General features: G+C 39.1%; 1 pseudogene; it reads left to right on the top strand.

Annotated features, from left to right (window-relative positions):
- The first annotated feature begins 12,724 nt into the window (after positions 1-12,724).
- Positions 12,725-12,975, top strand: LOC113910249 (annotated as a pseudogene).
- Positions 12,976-14,250: the final 1,275 nt, after the last annotated feature.

Below are 14,250 nucleotides of genomic sequence, written 5' to 3'. Positions count from 1 at the left end.
TCTGGGCTGGAAGTACTCAGCTAAAATCCAAATCAATATTCATAAATATAACACAATGGGTCCTAAGTTGTGATAGTGGTGTTAAATGACATACATAAAACTGAATCTCTGTAACCTGTGTGGATGTATCTTGTGATATAATCAGATATCTTGTGTATAATAAGATACATTACAGTATTTTGAATTCAAACTGACCTGTATTAAGTAATATTTCTGAACTGCAAAGCAAGCATGAATCATTGGCACTTGAATACACAACACTTTTTCCCACACTGTTTATATCTCGTAAGCATTATCATAATAAACATATAGTCAAGCGGCAACTGGACCAAAAATAAATTCATTGTTCAACGAAACTGAAATAAAGCATTTCCCTTAAGAGTGGCAAAAACCTGGAACCAATCTAAATGTCCAACCAGGGAATTAATTAAATAAATTATGGTATAGTATATCATCATTAGTGATGACATGAGTAGATTTATACTTATTGACATAGAGAGATGTGATATATGGTATTACTAAGTGTCAAAGCAGTCTGCAAATTAATATCACAGAGTGACATTTTTATGATAATTTATATTCAGGTAAATATACATACAGGAAAAATTCCAAATGGAAGTACATCAAAATGTTAATCATTAATAATTATAATTTTCATTATTTTGTTTATTATCCCAGATGCTGTCGGTGTCTCAGGCAGTACTCCAGCCAATTTCTTCTAATGGCTTCCTCTGTGCCTGAAAGCTTTTTATTCCAGACCCGCAGAAAACAGTTTGCTTGTAAGCAGGCTAAAAATGCTGAGGTAGTACCTCATCCCTGAGGTAGCATAATTTTGAGGCATTTATTTTGCAGTGTTTTCCGGGGGTTCTCCATGAAATTTCTCTCTAGTTTCCTACTGTGATAGCTGGCTTAAAACACACCCTTCCTTGGCCAGATTCTCTTCCTTGTATTACTTCCCCGTTACCCTAAGATAGTCTGCATTTCCCAAATAATCTGCTTGCATTCAAATCCTTTTCTGTTTCTGGGCACACTCAAACTGTGATATTTGTAATTTTCAAATAGTTCTATTTAAAACTGATTACTTATGTAATAAGTTAATAAAAGCTTAAAAAACATTTAACATCAGATTTTTTTTGTTTTTTTGTTTTGTTTTTTTTAAATACTGTATTTATTTATTTTAGAGAGAGAAACCGAGTGGGGAGAGTGGCAGAGTTGGGGGCGGGGTAGGGAGAGAACCCTAAACAGACTCCATGCTGAATGTGGAGCCAACCCAGGGCTTGGGGCTCCATCTCACAACCCTGAGATCATGATCTTAAGGATAGGACGCTTAACCGACTGAGCCACCCAGGTGCCCCAACATCAGATGTTTTATAAATCAGATGTCTAATAACATAATCAGAAGAAAAGATAAGAGTTCATTCTGTGTTCTTCAATAAAGATATTTGTCTTTAAGTTTTTGTTTTAATGCTGTGATTGGGGAGCATGGAAACTACTTTGAAATATCAAAAGGGCTAATAGGTAAAAGAAAAAATTCATGTATTCATCACAACACCAAAGAAGCCATAGAAAAAGAGGCTAGTGGGTGGAAGTCACAAGGAGAAGGATTTCTTTCAAAAAGAACTTTCTAGGGGCGCCTGGGTGGCTCAGTTGTTAAGTGTCTGCCTTCAGCTCAGGTCATGATCCCGGAGTCCTGGGATTGAGTCCCACGTCGGGCTCCCGGCTCGGCAGGAAGCCTGCTTCTCCCTCTCCCACACCCCCTGCTTGTGTTCTCTCTCTCGCTGTGTCTCTCTCTGTCAAATAAATAAAATCTTAAAAAAAAAAAGAACTTTCTAGCAGTTCAAGTTACCCAAAATTGGAATAAATGTTCTCTGGGAAAAGAGCATTTTATCAGTGACAAGTGACATTGCATAAGCAAAGGCTGGATGACCCCTTGGCTTCAAGGATTTTTTTTTAATATTTTATTTATTTATTTGACACAGAGAGAGAAAGCACAAGCAGGGGAAGTGGCAGACAGAGGGAGAAGCAGGCTTCCCGCTGAGCAGGGAGCCCGATGCGGGGCTCGATCCCAGGACCCTGGGATCATGACCTGAGCTGAAGGCAGCTGCTTAACTGACTGAGCCACCCAGGGGCCCCTGGCTTCAAGGATTTTTAACACCCCTTTTAACTTGGAGAGTCTCTATTTTTTTAATCTAATTCATTAAATTATGTGGCTATCAGGGAACCATTTATAGTTTCTCAGTAATGATACCTGGTGTGTTGGATTATTTGGGACTCTATGTTCATTCCTAGACCTTCAGATATGAGTGAAGGGATCATGGTGGCACCTCGTACCAATGGGCAGTGCACACTCACAAAACACAGAGGTGGAGAAAGTTTAGGGTTCTAGATAAATCACTAAATTTGGGTCCAAAAAATGTTGATTTAAAAACTGCCATTATTCACTGGGGAGGGTATGTGCTATGGTGAGCACTGTGAATTGTGTAAGACTGTTGAATCACAGACCTGTACCTCTGAAACAAATAATACATTATATGTTAAAAGAAAAAAAGAAGAAGAAGATAGCAGGAAGGGAAAAATGAAGGGGGGAAATCGGAGGGGAAGACGAACCATGAGAGACTGTGGACTCTGAGAAACAAACTGAGGGTTCCAGAGGGGAGAGGGTGGAGGGATGGGTTAGCCTGGTGATGGGTATTAAGGAGGGCACGTACTGCATGGAGCACTGGGTGTTATACGCAAACAATGAATCATGGAACACTACATCAAAAACTAATGATGTAATGTATGGTGATTAACATAACATAATAAAAAAACAAAAGCTGCCATTATTAACACTGGCTGTAGTCAGACCATGAAATGGTCTTGTTTTATATATTTTTCCAACATTTGAAATATCTTACATGTAAGCCAGAGATATCAATAGTGGTCAGTTTGGTGAAATAGGAAAATACATTATGCATCCTTAAAACAAAAGGAAATACAGTTCTTCCGTGACCTATATTTTGAGAGAGTGCTGACATGGGAAGAAAGCCAATGTGTAATACTGTTGGATCCCCCAATTTTGCTAGTGAGCAACTTCCTAGTATGGTTAAAGGAGATTAGAAAATACAGAATCAGGGGCGCCTGGGTGGCTCAGGTCATGATTCCAGGGTCCTGGGATCGAGCCCCGCATCGGGCTCCCTGCTCGGCGGGAAGCCTGCTTCTCCCTCCTCCACTCCCCCTGCGTGTGTTCCCTCTCTCGCTGTCTGTCAAATAAATAAATAAAATCTTAAAAAAAAAAAAAAGAAAATACAGAATCACAGAAGTGGGAAAATCCATAAGAAGAGAGAGGTAGAATAGCTAAAAGCAATGCGGGTGTTTCGCTAAAAACTTTGGAATCCCGTCTTCTGTCCCATCATCCCCATAAGTCATGTCAAACCTTTTAGATCACATACCTCATGTGTTTTGGTTTGGAATTTACTCTACTAATGTGGCAATGAGACTTCTGGGTCATAAGACCCAAAACAGTTCTGTCTTCACCACCAACTAGCTTTGAGCATTAACCGTGAGAATGTACAATCTTTCTGAGTCTTAATTTCTCCATGTGTAACATGAAGAAGCAGACTACAGGATTTTAAGTTTCCTTTCAGGATTAGCATTTTGTTAGAAGGAGAGATCACATACTCTTCTACCAAAGAGCCAAAGACCTTATAAAATAAACTGTTTTACCTAGTGTATTTCCAAAATGACTTAAGCCAGTATGATTATTCCTGATTTTAGGCTCTACTGCAACCTTCTGATGGTTAGAGGTTGGTGGAGGTTATCAGTCTCTTCCTCTACAATTTATCATGTGGTTTTAATATTGCAATTAAGTTCTAGGTCAAATTCTGCCACACTTACACGTTTTTATTAGCAAGCAGCAGTAAAAATATTCACACAACCTGAGTGGTAAGCTTTCTAAAGCCCCAGCTTTCTGTCCTTTTAAGCACTTGAGCAAGTAACTTGCATGAAAGATTTGCTCAAGGCAAATGCAACATGACTGAGCTAATCTAGTCAAAGCCAAGCCACAAAATCCTTAAGTGGCTTGTATACAGAACGAATTGGAATTCTAAGCCTAGAGTACCATTCCAAGAGGTGGAAACTAATGGGTTCACCAGGTTTATATATCCTGTCCCTGTAACTGCGGAAGGGCTAGTACGGTATTCCTAGCCAATCCATATGTCTTGAATTCTACTTATTTTACCAATGAAAAATCATCTCTAACATGCCTATGCTAACAAACCCTCTGCGCTGATTAAAGATATTAGGAATGCCGCCTGTGAAATGAGTTTGCTTTGTTTGTTTGGTATTTGTTTTTTGTGTACACTATTGATGTGCATCTACCCAACTCAATGTTAATTAGCTTGCCTGGGGTGTAAATTAAAATTAAAAATCATACTGTCCATAATGAACTATTCTAAGGTAAATTATAGATGTGTAACACTATAATGTGAGGACTACTGGGAAGGACTACTCTCCTAAAACCCCTGAAGCTGCACCATTCATTATTTTTGTTAGATAGTACTCTGACATTCTTCATGTGCTCCTTCTCTCCACCCTCTCTTTATCATCCCTCATCCCATTTTTCTTTACCATTCTTATTTACTGTCCTCTTATCTTCTTCACATCCTCCTCTCTTTATCATGTGGTATTCTTTTGTAATAGGATTATGTACTGGACTAAGATATTAATAGTTTAGTGTAAATTATGGTAATATTATTTTGGCCCCTTTGTTTATGTCTTACACATATCTGGCAAAACCTTGACTCTTGATTAATTAAATCATCTCCCTTCTTCATTCATACACCTGAGCTTCTGAACCTTGCTAGAGAAAATCATAGAATTATGTGCTTTGAAGTCACAAAAAATGCCTACGGTCCAACTCCAGCTAGGTTTCAAGTTGTCTAGAAGCATTTCTGTATGTACTACAATGTCTATTTAAGGCCCAGGAGAATAAGGAATCCTAAGATAATATCAAGTGTATCATTGCAATGATGAGCCAGAGATGGAGTTCTGGCCAGGCAAAAGGGCAAAGCTCTCCCTCTCATCTACTCCTTCCATACTAAAGCATTCCTAAGCTTTATCTATGCAGTTGCAATGGCTTTTTTGCTTCCATACTTACCCCCAAATGTCTATTCTCTGTATAGTAACCACAGTCATCTTTTAACAATACACATCAGACCCGATGATTCCTCTACTTAGGCTCAATGGCTTCTAGCCATACTTAAACTAAAACCACTTCGTATTAACGCCTATCAGACTCCACACGATCTGGATGTTCCCCACTCCTCTCTGTCCACACTGGTGTTCCTGCCAATTTTCAAACCTAAAGCATGTGCCCACTGCTTTTGCACCTGCTGCACCCTTCCTTAGAGTTTGACATGGTTCACTTCCACACATCTTTCAGCACTTTGTTCATACGTCACTTTCCTTACTTCCATACCTGTCCTCCTATGCCGTTAGTGCAAACATCAAGAAATATCAGTACTAGGAGGCTCTGTAAGGGAATTCTTGATGCTTCAAGTTACATGTTCCATCTAACTATTCCATGTTCTATTCCTACTGTGTCATTTGGGCCTACAAACAGGTCAGCGTATGGAAAGACAAATATATCTTTGTATCCATCAGAAAGATAGAAACTTGTTAAAGCAACAATTTAGGGTGGCAAGGAGGGAACTGGAGGGGAGGCTGTTTATCTGGTTTTACCTACAAAGTCCTGGATTCCTTTATTTTTAAATCTCTTATATATTTTAAAATCTACATACAGTATAATTCATTCTTTGTGATGTACTCTTCTATGAATTTTGCTATGCTTAGAGTTACATATCCACCTGCTATGCCTAGAGTTCACATCCACCCCAACAATCAAGATATAAAGCAGTTCTATCATTCCCCAAATTATGCATGACTGCTTAGTAGTCAACCTCTTCTCCCATCCTCCCCCAGCCCCTGCAATCACTTAGCTGTTTTCTATCCCTATATACTAGGGATATACTAGGGATCCCTATCCCTAGTTTTTAGGCTCTGAGAATTCTGAGTTTAACCATTATTCAAAGTCCAGCTAGTCCTGATGATCTGCAGGCAGTATTCAAATCCGTACTTGCTATCAAAATTATTGGTTGAGCATGACTGAAAGAGTGTTAACTATGGATATACTTAACAAATTATATACAAGCTTTTGTGGAAATGTGATATAGATTCTCAGGGCAATACCTTAGCTGGGGTGGTTAGAGGAATCATTTCTGTCCTCATCTGGCTTAGCCCAGATTCTTCCTCTCCTATTTTGTCAGGATTCTGCCATTCCCTTCATCATATCTGGTTTTGTCCCCCATACAGTTACTTCTTCATGTAATGTTCTTCATACCGGTTACAGTATTTTTCTCCTTGAATTTACAAATGCCCAAACTTTCTTTTAAGCAGAGAATCATTGTCACTGAATTGCTGAAGGTGACTCTCTGATGATGTCTACCAATATTTTCTTCAGTTCCCTGCCTCTCTCTCTGTTTTTAAAGATTTTATTTATTTATTTGACAGAGAGAGAGAGAGAGAGAAAGCACAAGCAGGGGGAGTGGCAGGCAGAAGCAGAGGGAGATGCAGACTCCCGGCAGAGCAGGGGGAGCCTGATGTGGGACTCAATCCCAGGACGCCAGGATTATGACCTGAGCCGAAGGCAGTCACTTAACCAATTGAGCCACCCAGGTGCCCCAGCTCCAACTCTCTTTCCATCTGAGTCCTGCACTGAGTCTATGCTCCCTGGCTCAAGCAGTAGTTGCTTCTTGAGTGCTCTGTGCTCTGCTGTCAGCTCTCTGGTTTGCCCTATGTTTGTTTTGGATAGTTTAAGTGCTAATGTCCAATGTAGAGCCTAGTTACTGCAGCCCTGGTGTATTCTTGTTTGACCATTTCATACCCACTAATCATTCACATCCATTGAGATCTCTGGCCCATGAATTACATAGTAGAACTGAATTTCCCAGGAATAGGAAATAAGAAATAGGAACAACAACAAAAATTCACAGGTTAGTTCCTATGCCTGCTGTACCTGTAGCATCAACACCAGGGGTTAACATATCAGGCAGGCTAATGGCAAAGTAGCTTCAATAACCACTGATGAGTCACAAAGTCACAAATCTTTGTCCTGCGTATATTAGAAGGACTACACTGGGTTCTAGCTCTATGGAGCCTATATTCACCTTGGAGCCTTCTTTACTTTCTAGTTCCAGCTATTCCTCGCAAGATCCTTGAAGGAGATATATGCCCCATCAAGAGCAGTGGAAAACCAAGCAGCACTTCAGTTTCAGACTAGTGGCGCCAGATGGCCTGGTTTGCCAGGACAGTTCTGGGAGTCCAGGAGGTTACTGATAGCACTTTTTTTCCTCTCAAAGTATACCAATTTTGATTATAAATTACATGAGCACCTTAATTATATACAGCATACATTCACAACATATAACTCCCCTCTTCCCCAACAGGAGGGAATATGGAGCCATTAAAAATTAGACAGACAAAGAGAAGAGAACAGGGTCAAAGAAAGAACCAAAATCATTCTTAGTATTGACAAGTAAAATTGGCGGACAGAATTTTGTAATACTTCTCAGAGCGGAAGCAACACACCCATAATGGTAGTTCTTAAGAGGAAGTTTGAGTTTTTACAAATATAGAGAGTAATGAGAAATATGAAGGCCCCTGGAACTAGAGAGTGACATCACAAAAAAAGAATGTGGTCATGCAGGAAGGAGATGCAAGAAGCTCTGCAGACTGGACCTTAACCAACATGGCTGAAGGAGGCCCTGAAAGATTATATCAGAAGTAATTATATGGCATGGTCCTTATCTTGGGTTCATTGATAGACTTTGGGGTCTATGTTACTTCTGTGAACTATAACTAAAATTTCTTGTATATATAACATTTTCTGGAAGGCCTACCAATAATGTTCATCAGGTTCTCAAAAAGGTCCAAAAAGTTAACCATTGCTTTATGGTGTTTTCAGTTCTGCTATGTATTTTAAAATATATTAAAAGGAAGCTGGTTCTCATTCCAGTGTTATAGTAGTAGTCATTTTCAACACATTTCCCACAGTTTCATAAAATCCTGAGTTAACTAGCCTTCACTGGGCTAGGTGGGCCTGACCTGGGTTTTATAATAATGATTCCAATATCCAGACTGGAAGAAAGAAACAGATAAACAGCATTGTTAACAAAATCCTCTCTTAAAATAGCTTCTTTCTTTCTTTCTTTTTCTTTTTTTTAAGGGGGCAGGGCAGAGGGAGAGAGAGAATCCCAAGCAGGCTCCACACCCAGCATAGAGCTCGACATGGGGCTTGACCCCACAACCCTGAGATAATTAGCTGAGCTGAAATCAAGAGTCAGATACTTAACCGACTGAGCCACCCAGGCACCCCTAGCTTACTTCTGTCTAGGCATGCTGCACATTACAGAAGCCCTTGGGAATTTTACCCTTCTTAGGATAACATAGAGACAGTTTTGCAAGTTAAATACCAATTCAGATAAAGATGAGAGAGCTATGTCATGAAAATAGACTGGTTCTGCAATGCCATTTGAGGACACTTTCGTTCCTTTTGACTTTTAGTTTAGTTTATTCCTTCTTGGTATTGTATTTATGAGCCAGCTGAGCTAGGGTGTGAGTGGTTTATATAGTTCTTACTTGTAATAAAATACTGAATGGTAGGCAGCTCTACTTCTGCTACAGTAAACCGTACCCTTGTTCCTACCATTAAGTATCTGGATGCCCTTGTGGAAATAATGTAACTTCTCTGGGCCTGAGGCTCCTTATCTCCAGACCTGATGAGACCATTGGTTTTCATTAGAAGCTATCAGAGGTTTCTTCCAGCTGTGTGATTGTATGGCTTTGTATTTCTAGGAAGGCATCTATGTTTACCATTCCCAAGTTTATACAACAAAGTCCTGGGGAGGAGAGGCACTTTATGTTCATTCAAGACAATATCTAAGGCAAAAAGTGTATAAAAGATAAAACATTGATTGAGCAGCTGGGGAGAAGGCCTCTCAGGAAAGCCATGCTTCACTAGTTTCCCTATGCCATGAAAAGACTGATTGGCCAAATTCTAGGAGTCTTTTAGGACCACCTGCCATAGTGCTCATCATATGATGATATGATGCAGTAAGGTCACACACACACACACACACACACACACACGTGCACAGCATGAATTCTCTCTTTTTATACTTACAAAGCTTGTCTTAGTTGGCTCTTCTGTATCATCTTCCCCCCATGCAGAAACAAATGAAAAACTAAGCCAGTTTCCATTTCTCAGTGGCAGGAGTCCTGGCTTTCTTGCCCTCTCCCCTCTCCTTGGCACAGAAGTTCTTCTTGCAAAATTCCTGTCCTTCTGGCCTGCTTTCTGAAACATGAGAAGGTTCTGGTGTTCAGAAGTGGGTCCCATCACCTACTGAGAGTACCAGAACATGGTATGTGGCAGGAAGAGGAGCATGTGAGGTTGGAGGGTTATAGTATTATATCAGGCAACCCTACCCTAGTTATACACAACATGTTATAGACGACATTCCCCTGGATCAAAAGTATCACTTCCTGGTTACAGTCAGAATTGAAAATGGGTCCCCCGGGGAACCTGGGTGGCTTAGTTGGTTAAGCAACAGCCTTCAGCTCAGGTCATGATCCTGGAGTCCTAGGATCGAGTCCCGCATCGGGCTCCTTGCTCAGTGGGGAGTCTGCTTCTCCCTCTGACCCTCCCCCCTCTCATGCTCTCTCACTGTCTCTCTCTTAATAAATAAAATCTTAAAAAAAGAAAAATAAAAAGAAAATGAGTTCCCCAATCAGACAAAATTATAAGGCTTTCATATCATCCTCAATCTTAGCCAAGCACTGACCACTTGTAAGCATTATTATTTAATCATATGCAAGTTGTTTACATTCTGACAGTTGTGATGGATCTGAAGAATATTACCCCCTTTACTCATACCTCTAATATCATCTTAGACGATGTTTCTGGAGGTTCAAAATCCAGTATATTTCACTCTAGAAATAAATCTCAGGTATTTCACTCCAGAAAAGCAATTTTTGGTATGTGCCATGCCATACAACATCCAGATCCAAATTAAACCACTGTTCCTCCTTCACATCTATAACCTTTGTCTTCATGAGTTAGTATAGAATTCTTCTTTCTACTGACTTTGGCTGGACTGTAGCAGTTTTCTGTTCTTACACAAACTAGTGATTATTTAAATACTTGGATATCTTGCTTGCAATCTGAATTCTTATTGCTAAGAACCAAGAGCTTTGTTATCTGCCCTTATCTTTCTTCTATAACACACACACACACACACACACACACACACACACACACACACACACTGATGTTAACTATAAGGGAAAAAAAAGAGAGTGCACATTCTTCTAAAGTGCACAGGAAACATTCTCAAGGAAAGATTGTATGTTAGGCCATAAAACAAACCTTAAATTTAAGAGGATTGGAATCATACAAAGTGTGTTCTCCAACAACAATGGAATAAAATTAGAAATCAGTAGCAGAAGGAAATTTGGAAAATATAAAACTTGTATATTTGTACACAATCTTGTACATAGAAAATGCTAAGGAATTCACACAATGTGCTATTAGAACTAAGAAAAGAATTCAGCAAATTTGCAGACCACAAGATCAACATAGAAAAATCAATTATATTTCTATATACTAGCAATGAACAATCTGAAATGGAAATTAAGAAAATAATTCCATTTACAATAGCATTAAAAGGGATTTAATACTTAGGAATAAATTTAACAAAAGAGCAAGACTTGTACAATGGAAATTATAAAGCATTATTGAAAGAAATTAAATAAAATCTAAATAAATGGAGAGACATCTCACATTAATGAATTGGAAGACTTAACATTATCAAAATGGCAATACTCTTCCCCAGAGTGATCTACAGATTCAACACAGTCACTATCAAAATCCCAGCTAGTTTTTTTTTAAAGATTTTATTTATTTATTCGAGAGAGAGAGAATGAGAGATAGAGAGCATGAGAGGGAAGAGGGTCAGAGGGAGAAGCAGACTCCCTGCTGAGCAGGGAGCCCGATGTAGGACTCAATCCCGGGACTCCAGGATCATGACCCAAGCTGAAGGCAGTCACTCAACCAACTGAGCCACCCAGGCGCCCCAGCTAGTTTTTTTTACAGAAATTGACAAGCTGAGCTTAAAATTCATATGGAAATACAAGGAATCCCGAGTAGCCAAAATAATCTTGAAAAAAAGCACAAAGTTGAAGGATTCACACTTTCCATTTTCAGAACTTATTACACAGCTACACAAGTGAAGACAATGTATTTGTGGTATAAAGACAGGCACACAGATCAATGATATAGAATTAAGGTCCAGAAAAAAAAAACCACACATCTATTTATGGTCAATTGATTTTCAACAAGGGTCCAAATAATTCAATGGGAAAGGATCATCATTTTAAGAAATGATGCTGGGACGAATGGATATCCATGTTCAACAGAATAAAGTTAGACCCCTCCCTCACAAATATATAAAAATTAATTCAAAATGGATCATAGACCTAAATGTAAGAACTAAAACTATAAAACTATTAGGAAAAAAGCATAGAAGTAAATCTTCATGACCTTGGATTAGGCAATGGTTTCTCAGATATGATACCAAAAGCACAAGCAAGAAAAGAACAAATAGATAAACTTGACATCAAAATGAAAAACTTTTGTGCTTCAAATAACACCATCAAGAAAGTGGGAAGACAACCTAAAGAATGGGAGAAAGTATTTACAAATATGTGACTTACAAATCACATATCTAATAAAGGCCTAGTATCCAAAAATATATAAAGAACATTTACAACTCAACAACAAAAAGACAAATAACACAATTAAGGAATTGGCAAAGGACTTGAATGGAAATTTCTCCGAAAAAGACAAATAAATGGTCAACAAGCACAACAAGCACATGTTGATGTTTAACATCATTCGTCATCAGCAGAGGCAAATCAAGACCACAAGATACCATTTCACACTCACTAGGAAGGCTATAATAAAAAAGATGGACAATAACAACTATTGGCAAGGATATGAGGAAATTGGAAGGTTCATACCATGCTGGTAAATTATAAAATGGTGTAGCCACTTTAGAAAACAGTTTGGCAATTCCTCAAAAGTTAAATATAGTTACTATACCAATCAGTATTTTCATTCCTAGATATACACTGAAGAGAAGTGAAAACTTATGTCCACAGAAAAATCTGTACACAAATGTTCAGTGTAGCAGTAATCATAATAGCTAAAAAGTGGAAGCAACCCAATTGTCCATTAACTAATGAATCCATATACAAATGTGATCTATCCACACAATGGAATATTACTATGCTATAAAAAGAAATGAATTACTGATACACACAACACAGATGAACATTAGAAATATCAGGCTAAGTTAAAGAAGCCAGACACAAAAGGCTATATATTACTCCATTTACATGAAATGTCCAGAATAGGCAAATTCATATAAACAGAAAATGGAGGAGTGGTTTCCAGGGAAGGGAGAATGGTAAGTGTATGCTAATGAGTATGAGGTTTCTTTTTGGGGTGATGAAATATGCTAAAATTAGATCATGGTGATGATCGTACAACTCTAGGAATATACTAAACCGTACCAAATTGTACACTTTAGAAGGGTAAATTTGCGGTGGCAGCTGGTGCGCTCTCCACATGCAAAGCAATGTTGGCGAGTTTGTGGACCTATACCTGCAGCAGAAATGCTTGGCCAGCTACTGCAACATTGGTGCCAGGGACCACGTGTCCATTCAGATGAAGGTGGCGTGGTTGACAAGGTGACAGACAGGTTCAACAGCCAGTTTAAAACCTAAGCTATCTGTGGGGCCATTACCAGGATGGGTGAATCAGACAACTCCATCCTCCTACTAGCCAAGGCCAATAACATCATTTCAAAGAACTTCTGACTGGAGAGGATCACAGATGTGGAATATTTGTCATAAATAAATAGCAAAAACCCAAATAAATAAAATAAAATGAAATGAAAAGTGTGAATTTTATGGCATGTGACATATCTCAATAAAGCTGTTATTTTTCAAATGTCTGGCACAAAGTAGGCATTTAATAAATATTGGTTGGTTTCATTCCCATAAGCCTAAATTCAGATAACAGAGCTGAGGCTATTTCCTGCCCAGGGTTTAACAAGTTTTACCTCCTCTTGCAGCATCAGGTAGGAGTGCCCAAGGGCTGCCAGTGCAGGAAATTGGAAACAGTGATCCAGGTTGTTGGGTTGGGGGGAAGAGCTGGTAAAGAATGGGGCATTCAAAATTAGGGAATAGATGCAGATTCTCTCACCAGAGGCCATTCCAGGCAATAAACTTGGGGGAAGGATAAAGAATAAAAACTGAGACAAGAGACCAGTGGCTTGTGATCTGGAGACAACTTAATTCAATGAACAGCTTCTTATATTCCCCTCTCTAAGTTTCATTTGGCTGCTAGCTTGATTTCTCATAGAGCAAGGACAGGGGGATGTGAGGGCGATCTGGCTGCGACATCTGTCACCCCATTGATCGCCAGGGTTGATTCGGCTGATCTGGCTGGCTAGGCGGGTGTCCCCTTCCTCCCTCACCGCTCCATGTGCGTCCCTCCCGAAGCTGCGCGCTCGGTCGAAGAGGACGACCTTCCCCGATAGAGGAGAGGACCGTTCTTCGGTCAAGGGTATACGAGTAGCTGCGCTCCCCTGCTAGAACCTCCAAACAAGCTCTCATAGAGCAAGGACAGGGATCCCACCGCTTATTCCCAAGCTGATCTAGTCATTTTCCTGCCAGGAAACTATATCTTTTCCAGCTTCATTGAGGTGTAATTGACATATAACTATTCCTTTTAGGTGTACAACATAAAGATTTGATATATGTATATATTGTGAAATGATCACCACAGTTAAATTTAGTTAACATGTATCAACTCACATAGTTACAACCTTTTTTCTTGTGATGAGAAATTTTAAGATCTGCTCTCTTGGAAACTTTTAAAGTACAATATCATATTGTTAGATAGTCACCAAGATGTACATTACATCCCCAGAACTTATTTATCTTATATTTTAGATAAATAATTATATTACTAAGCATAGCAATGAACAACAACAAAGGAGAGTTGAATTTCTAAAATATTTGGTTCCCTACCCTGGGTATGAGTGAAAAAGACTTTGGTAATTCATTGTGTTGTATTAGCAGTAGGTA

This window comes from Zalophus californianus, chromosome 6 (genome assembly GCF_009762305.2).
Source record: "Zalophus californianus isolate mZalCal1 chromosome 6, mZalCal1.pri.v2, whole genome shotgun sequence".
NCBI lineage: Eukaryota > Metazoa > Chordata > Mammalia > Carnivora > Otariidae > Zalophus > Zalophus californianus.
The sequence above is the reverse complement of the archived record's forward strand: the minus strand, read 5'-3'. Positions and strand labels throughout refer to the sequence as shown.